The sequence below is a fragment of the Muscardinus avellanarius genome (assembly GCF_963383645.1).
Source record: "Muscardinus avellanarius genome assembly, chromosome: 8".
NCBI classification, from domain to species: Eukaryota; Metazoa; Chordata; class Mammalia; order Rodentia; family Gliridae; genus Muscardinus; species Muscardinus avellanarius.
The window spans coordinates 102,281,413-102,290,388 of record NC_137794.1 but is presented as its reverse complement, the minus strand read 5'-3'; the positions used below and the strand labels follow the sequence as shown (position 1 = coordinate 102,290,388).

Genomic DNA, 8,976 nt, shown 5'->3' with positions numbered 1-8,976 from the left:
GAGAAGGTGTTTTTAACCAAATAGGTTTCCATCAATGGCTCAGATCTGCTAAAAGAAAATTTCTAGAAAAGAGGCCCAGTAAGCTGCTTGTATTCCAGTGGTGGTAGGAGTGATACTCCGGACCTGGGGGTCAAAGGTTACCTCCCTCCTTCAAATCACATTTTAATCCATACTTGGTCTCCCTCCTTACTTTCCTCAGAGTCTGGGTTTTCATAGGCTTAGTGTATTATGTAACTCAGAGCATCTAAGTGGAGTCATTTATGGGGTCTCAAAGGACAGGCTCTTTACTAAGCTCCTAAGAAGAGCTCTCAGGAAAAAAGCTTAGAAGAAAGCGCGGGGCTCAGAAAGTTGGGGTCTGTGTAGAAATGTGATCTGTCAAGTGAGTCTGTCTTTGCTCCTAATAAAACCCATCGATTCTTAGGTGGAGGACTTACAGACTGCTTTTCCTCATCCAAACAATATTCAAACAGTGCTGCTCAAGGCACAGGCTGGGGTGTACAAGAAAAGCGATGGCAATTCTTCAATGTTTGTATTCCATTATCTTTTGAAATCAATACTTTTTATATGAAAGAACTCATCCACAAACAAAATGACATGTATTCTAGACAGAAGGACAGAAACTCTATAGTGATATTAATTACAAGTCTTCTAAAATAGAAAAATGAAATGTTCCAGAGCAATAACATGTAACATTTATCAATACTATATTTGTTTTCTATGGAGATTTATTATTGCTTTCCTGCTAATAAAAATGAGAATCACCAGCCAGGCATGGTGGCGCACGCTTGTAATTCTAGCACTTGGGAGGCTGAGACAGGAGGATTGCACAGGTTTGAAGCCAGCCTTGGCTACTTAGTGAGGCTCTCAGCAACTTAATGAGACCCTGTTTCAAATAAAATATAAAAGAGGTCTGGGAGTATAGCCCGGAGGTAGAAAAGCCCCTGGGTTCCATCCCCAGTACCAACAAAAAAAAAAAAAAAAAAAAAAGAGAATCACCATCAGATCTAGTAATTATCCCTCAATGTTATTTTTTCTTAGGATAATAAGGCATATTTTTATAAAACAAGATGGCTCTTGATGAAGGCATTGGTTCCTTGGTATTTAAGGAGATGCCTGGGGTATTGGTTTCCTCAGGTTGCTGTAACAAAATAGCGTTCACTGGGTGGCTTAAGATAACAGAATCTTATTCTCTCATATCTCTAGAAGCCCGAATTTCAAAATCAAGGTCCTCTGGAGGCTTGAAGAGAACATCTGTGTGCCTTTCTCTTACTTCCTGGCTTTTGTTGGCAATCTTCACCATTCTTTGGTTTATAGACACGTCACTCCAGTCTCTGCCTCTGCCGTCCCTGGCGCTCCCTCTGTGTCTTCATGTCATCCCTCTGTGGGCCCAGTCTCTGTGTGTCTCCTCTTCCTATAAGGACACTAGTCATAGTGGATCCAAGCCATATCCCATGACCTCATCTTAACTTGATTCCATCTGCAAAAACACTATTTCTAAATAAAGTCACTCTGACAGAGACATGATGTTCAGGCTTGAATATATCTTTTTTTTTTTTTTTTTTTTTGGTGGTGGTACTGGGGTTCCTGGAAGCCCTTCTACCTCCAGGCTACACTCCCAGACCCATTTTTATATTTTTATTTGGAAACAGGGTCTCTTAAGCTAGCATGGCTGGCTTCGAACCTGCGCGATCCTCCTGTCTCTGCCTCCCAAGTGCGGGGATTACAAGATGCACCACCACGCCCGGCTTGAATATATCTCTTTAGGAACACAATTTGGTCCAAAACACTAGGCAAAATGGAAGTAAAGATACTTCAGCCTCTTTGTGTAGAGGATCAGTTAATTGTGAAACATTAGTCAAATCCCATAGAGACTCCAGGTTTTTGCTCTAATTGTGAAGTAAGAGCAGGATGAATTTTGCCCATTTGTCTCACCTTGAAGACAAGGCATTGACCCAACCAACTTGTTTGCCATCTATTCCCTTTGAGGGGTGAATCCTCATCAATGGCCAGGATGCCTAGCTGAGACCTTCAGATTGTTTGATACAAATGCTGGAGTTCCCTCCACCCTCCATTAGATCTATCCCTGGACTCTAGAAAGACCTGAGGTCCAAAGGTTATGTATTTTAATTTATCTTATATTCAGATTTTCCTACTAATATAATGCTAACTACAGTAATAATTCAAAACATGAGCGAAAACTGAAATGTACTCCCCAAATCTAGGAATACAGAACATTAGCTAACCTGTGCCTGAGATTTAAATCATTTTGGAGAAGACTGGAATAGAGATTTGCCAAGCCAACTGAAGGAGACAGCGGGGGCTAACGCTTTCTTGAGCATGTCTCATTGATCATCACTGTACAACATGTAAAACTCAATTTAAACCTATGAGGTAGATGTCATGTAGCACCCTCCTCCCTCAACATTCCCACATAGACAGCAAGGACTCCCACTGGGCTTCCTAGGCCTCTCCTGCTCACTGTGTACCAAGGGTTTTCTGGTGGCCTGAACACCTCTGGTTCCTACAGGCTTATCAGGATGTGCATACTCTCTGTGTCTCCAAGTCCTAAGCTCACTGGAGCAGAATTGGTGTTGGAGTTGCTGGTGATGAAGTGTAGTGGGGGTCAGGGAGTGCTAAGGACCTAACTTCAGTTGTCATGAGGGAGAAGAGTTGGGAGCTTGATTCTGCCACAGATCAAGCTGCATTTGTCAGTTGAGTTTCAGAAGTAATAAAGCCAGTATTTTGGCTTGGCTTGCCTAACCCCTGGGCCTATGTCTGAACTATGAGGAGCAGAGAGGGGCAGTTAATTGTGATGCTAAGCCTCACAGCAGGCCAGCAGGCATATTTAGTGTCTTTTATTTAGTAGAAGAAATTGAGGGCCGAGAGATGAACAACATTCATGAACATCCTTGGGCCGAGAGATGAACAATATTCATGAACATCCTTGGGCTGAGAGATGAACAGCATTCATGAACATCCTTGGGCTGAGAGATGAACAATATTCATGAACATCCTTGGGCTGAGAGATGAACGAGGCAGGCCATGGTGATCAGACTGGACACCTGTGAGGTGAACAGCACCATCCTAAGTTCACGATGCAAGTCCTCCTATTCCACACTGTGGCACAGTGACCCCGGACCCCTGGGAAGAGTGTCCTAGGAGGGGACTGCTGAGTCATAGGTGAGCAAATGCTCAGTTTTAAGAAATAATGCCAAACAAGATTCTAGAGGGCTGATATTTCTGCAAAGCTATTAGTAGTTTCTATAACTATAACGTTAAGGAAAAAATTCACCCTGGTACATGTTAAAGAGGGCAAGGACAACCTTGCTCAAGGCATTACCCTAGTGGGGGTGCTGGTGCAGGGGAGAGAGCCTGGCCTCAACTCCAAGTGCAACAAAAACAAGTAGGTGGGGATTCGAAGGAATCCAAGGAGGGGAACAGGCTAAGTGGATGAAAAGTTACCAGGAGGAAACGTCAGGGCTACGGAGATTCCTGCTTGACCTACTCAACAGGATTCATACAGAGGGCAGGCCAGGGGGATTCAAATATCAAGAATGGGGGATGAGGAATTTGATCAGATATTGAGAATAGGGAATTTTTGCTAAACTGATTCAACAGGATTCCTCTCCCCACTCCCCTGGTGTTCTTAGGAATTGAACCAAAGGGTCTCAAAGCTAAAATCCTTTTGTCTCAGCCTCCCAACTACTGGGATTACAGGCCTATACCACCTCCCCTGGATTCAGCAGGATTCTTGATAAAGCTGTACTAAAACAGCCAAGGACAGAGTCCAAGGTGTAGAACTAGTCAAGAGAGGCACTCAGAGAAGCCTACTTAAGTTTGTCCTCACAGGGGACACTCAAAGGGCATCTTGTACTTACCTGAATGAGTGAGTTTCCTGCGAATCAAGTGGAAACCTCAGAAGGTAGGTGGACCAAACCATCTTGCCAGCATCCTGGTTAATAACACCACCTTGTAGGGGGTGGACCCCGGCAACAAGGGCCTTGGGGAGCATTCCTGAGAACAGGACCTGTGGGAGCCAGGAGAGGTTAGTTTGGAGCTGGTCCTCAACCACACAACTCCGTGGGCAAACCTCTCATCAGAGCACCTGGACCAAGACGCATGTTTTACATCTAAAAGCAATGAAATAGGTCAGAAGGGGAACATGCGATAAAATTGATTGTATAGAAATTCAAACATCTACATAAAAGTACCATAAATGAAAGTTAGACAATCAAATCAGAGCAGTTAGAGTAACTAAGACAAAGAAAATAGACACTTCATGTGTTAAAAATTTGTTGCATGCCTCTAATCCCAGTACTTGGGAGGCTGAGACAGGAAGAGTGCAGGTTTTTAACCAGCCTCAACAACTTAGCAAAAACCTGTTTTAAAAAAAAGTTTGTAAAATTTAATGTAAGAAAACCACTAAGAATCAAATAACCCAATGGTTAAATAAATACAAGGATGGCAATAGAATACTAGCACAAAAGAAATATACTAGTCTGTGAACATATGAAACATTTTCAAACTCAATGGTGAGAAAATATAAATTAATGACTGAATACTATGTTTAATTTCCCAAACCAGTTCAACAACCTAGCCGGATTCTCTGCCTCCCAGTGAATCATTAAATTGTAATAATCAAATCTGGCAAGAGTAAGACAAAATAGTCTTTCCCCATTTATCCATATTTGAGGTATGTAAATTAATACAGTTTTTATGAAAAGAGCATTTTCAGTATCCACTAAGCATCTTTTGAACAGTATTTATAAACCAACAATTTCTCTTTAGAAACAATCCTGAAAAGAAAGAATCTGAAATTTAAAAAAGCTTTTTGCACAAAATGGCCATTTTAGCACAAGTTATAATAGCAAAAAATTGAAAACAACTATAAACAGCAATGAGAAAAACATGATTGAATGTTTTGATAGACTATTAAAATGCAAATTAAAGTTAGGTTTTGAGGAATATTTAGTAACATAGGGGAATGTATGAAAAATTATATAAGTAAATTAGCATTAGATTGAATACATTAGGTACCAAAAACTTGCTTTGAAAAATTTGACATACGGCCCATAGCCAATGTCAACATTTAAAGCATAGATAGATGATAGATAAATGATTGATAGATGATAGATAGATAGATAGATACATAGATACATAGATGATAGATAGATATATTGTCAGAAACATGCATAGAACAAACTTAGGGCATGTGTAAAAATAATAATAGTGGTGGTAACATTTGAGTGTTACTTGATTTTTAATGTACCTATTTATATTTTTCAATAGTTTTGACAATCAATATGTAATATTTCTATAAAGCGTAAAGGTTAAAAGTATATTCCTATTCCTAGTTCCTTAGTAGCTTCTCGGGTCTGGAGTCGTTCCTGGAGACGGTGTGTCTCCTGCGCACTCCAGGCCACGTTCCTGGGTTTCTGTCTTGTTTACACGTACTACCTGTGTGACCTTGAGCAAGTTACCCACCTCTTTGAGCTTCAGTTCTCTCCCTGTAAAATAGGTAATAATGACACCCAGCCCGTAGGGTTCTTGTGAAGAGTTGTTGGGTTAATATATGTAAAATGTATAAAGTAAGACCTATGAAAGTGATAGTTCTTAGCATATAGAACAAGGGGGAGAGGAGGCCCCAATTGAATTGCACACTCCTTACAAGCAAGGCCCATTTCTCTTCATTTCTTTATATTTTTACTATCTCCAGTGTCCAACTCCTCCCTCTCACCCCCGCTCCACACTAGTGCTGAGCCAGTGGTGATGTTCTTTGCCTATAAAGCAAGAGGCTCATCACTCCCTGTTACTGTTTTACTTTTTATTTTGTGGTACTGTTCATGAAACCCAAAACTCACTGATGCCAGGCAAGCGCTCCACCCCTGAGCTATAGCCCCAGCCCTTTGTCTCTAAATTCCTTTTAGAGTATTCCCCAAATCAGAAGTGACCTGCCCAGCATGGCAGTCAGTCTATGAAAATATGTGCAGCAGCAACATTAGCATCATTGTGATGACATTATAATACCAAGTAGTATGATTACTAAATATCACGGGCAACGAGATGTTGAAGAATCCCAAACAGGCCACTTGACATTTTATTGAAAGGCTCTGTCTTCTTTCTACCCTTGAGGCAACAGCGACGCCTGCTGGTAATATAAGGAACTGGGCAGTCAAGAGCCTCCTGGCTGTTGAAATAGAGATGGCTGTTCACCCCTAGGTGCAGGTCCAGGAATTCTAGAACGTGGCCCAAAGAATATGGCAGGAGCATCTTCTCCTAACCTTAAAAGTTGGTTGGTAGTGGGGGGATTGTATCGCATTCAAGGGGAGATGTTGGCATCTTGGAGCGAGTCAAGTTATCAGAGCAGGATAAGAGGCTGGCCATGGGAACCTAAGTCAGGCTGAATTGACAGGAGGGGAGGGAACAGGGCTTGCTTAGGGCCTGTAGCAATGGCAGCGGGTTTCCCTTCCAGGTGCTGGGGTGCTCAGCCCAGCTGTCATCCCTCTGGATCTTGCCTGGGTAAAGACAGGTGGTTCTTGTCCAACATCCTGGGGCAGCTTGCAATCAATATGCATCACAATAGAGATCCAGAGGCCATGCCCTGGGCCCAAATCTAGACACCCCAAGCGGTCGTCCATCCTCAGACCTCCCGTAAAGTGGCAGAGGCATCTGTGTGACGCCATCTCTACCCAACATCTCCCCTCCTATGGCAGAATGCTCATCCCAGCAGCTCTCCCTGGTCAAGACCTCCACCTCAGAGTCTAGGACAGTCCTCCTCTTGTGGAATTGACACCCGAGTGGGAGAGCCAGATGGAAACAAGCAAGTGACCCAGAAACACTTCCAGAAGATAGTAAGTGTAGTCGATCCTCCATTTCTATGGGTTCTGCATCCCTGAAGCCCACGGAAACCCATCAATCAACCAGGGGGAAAACCCATCAATCAACCAGGGGGAAAAACCTGCCTGTACTTAACACAGACAGACTTTCTTCTTGTCATTATTTTATAAACAATGCAATAAAACACGTATTTACAGAGCATTGCATTATATCAGGCATTCTAAGAATCTAGAGATGACTTAAATTTATGGGAAGATGTATTTAGGCCACGTGCACCATTTTACATAAGGGAGTTGAGGGTCTTCAAATCGTGGTATGTGAGAGGGATCTTGAAACCAATTTCCCAGAGATACTGGGGAATGACTAGATTAAAACGATATGAGAAAGCTAGAAAGGGGCCGGGCAGAATGCTTAAATTTCTACTACCATACACTAACTCACAAATGGTGATATTTTCATGGTGGGTCAGTGCTGGCTACCACCGGAGGCCAATGCTGAACAGTTTCTCAAACAATTAGGTCTGCATTCCTACCACAACTTGCTGACATATATGGAATGGATCCTGAAGTCCTTAGCATGATACCAGGACCATTCTGTGCCGTGTTACTTCTCTTCCCTTATACAGATAACTCTGAAGTAGTCAGAACAGAAGAGGAGGGAAAAATAAAATCTCAGGGACAGGATGTTAAGTCTTCAGTATATTTCAGGAAGCAAATCTTCAATGACGCCTGTGGAACAACTGGCCCAATCCATGCTACTGCAAATAGTAAAAATGCACTTTATAAAGAGGACATCTTTATTATTTGTGTTTTTATTATTTAAGATAATAAAGAGATGCACTCTGGTTGTGGATCAACCTTGAAAAAATTCCTGGAGGAGGCTGTGTCAAAGAGCCCTGAAGAACAATCCAGATACCTGGAAAACTATGATGCTATTCCAGTAACTCGTGAGCCCCGTGTCCATGAAGGTCGGCTGGGGCATCGGGCAGAGATGGAAAAGGAGATCTTCAGTGTCTTGCATTAGTAACATGTGGATGGACATCTCTATGAATTCGATGGGTGGGAACTATTTCCAATGAACCATGGACAAACCAGTGATGAAACTTCATTACAGGATGCCAACGAGGTCTGCAGGAGGTTTATGGAACATGATCCAGATAAATTAAGTTTTAACACAATTGCTCTTTCTGCAGCATAGCTTGTCAGTAATGGAAACACCAAATACTGTATTATTTGCACAAAAAAGGTGCCATACACTTCTGCTTCCATACGCTAACTCACAAACTGTGATATTTTCATTAACTTAGAAGATTAAACTTTACATGATTAAAAAAAATAAAATAAAAGGGCCTAAGAGCTGGGTGTGGTGGCAAATGTCTCTAATCCCAGTACTTGGGAGGCTGAGATAGGAGGATCAAAGGTTCAAAGACAGCCTCAGCAAATAGTGAGATTCTCATCAACCTAGTGAGAGCTGGTTTCAAAATAAAAATAAAATAGGTCTGGGGGTGTATCTTGTAGGTAGAATACCCTGGGTTCCATTCCAGTATAATAATAATAATAATAATAATAATAATAATAATAACAACAACAACAACAGCAATTTAAAAAAAAACAGGGTAAATTGATAAGTACCAAGAGTGATAGAGCTTGTAAAGGTGGCCAGCGAAGGCCTCCAGGGATGACCTTGGGACTCAGAGCTAAATGATAGAATCAAAGAAGGCAAAGTCAGGCTTAGCAGGTGGTTGCAAAACAGAGAAGGCTGCTCCCTGCAGTGGAGAGAGCCAGGTTGCTTGTGGTAGAAGATAAAGTTGAAAGGGAGCCTTTCCATCAAGGAGCTTGCAGGCCACAATAAGGGCTTTGGGTCTTATTCTAAGTGGGTTTGACAGCTGTAAAGTACTGAAAAAACTGATCTAATTTATTTATTTATTTATTTATTTATTTTTCTCGTGCTGGGGATGAAATCCAGGGGCCTTCTACCTCCAGGCTACACTCCCTGACTTATTTTATATTTTATTTGGAAACAGGGTCTCACTAAGTTGCTGAGAGCCTCACTCAGTAGCTGAGGTTGGCTTCGAACCCGTGCAATCCTCCTGTCTCTGTCTCCCAAGCGCTGGGATTGCAAGCGTGCGCCACCACATCT

The 8,976-nt window shown here is 42.1% G+C and overlaps 1 pseudogene across 1 annotated transcript; it reads left to right on the top strand.

The window, feature by feature from the left end:
- The first annotated feature begins 7,294 nt into the window (after positions 1-7,294).
- On the top strand, positions 7,295-8,034 carry LOC308266220 (ubiquitin carboxyl-terminal hydrolase isozyme L3-like; annotated as a pseudogene). Its single transcript has 2 exons — positions 7,295-7,603; positions 7,661-8,034. The product of its transcript is annotated as a ubiquitin carboxyl-terminal hydrolase isozyme L3-like (transcript).
- Positions 8,035-8,976: the final 942 nt, after the last annotated feature.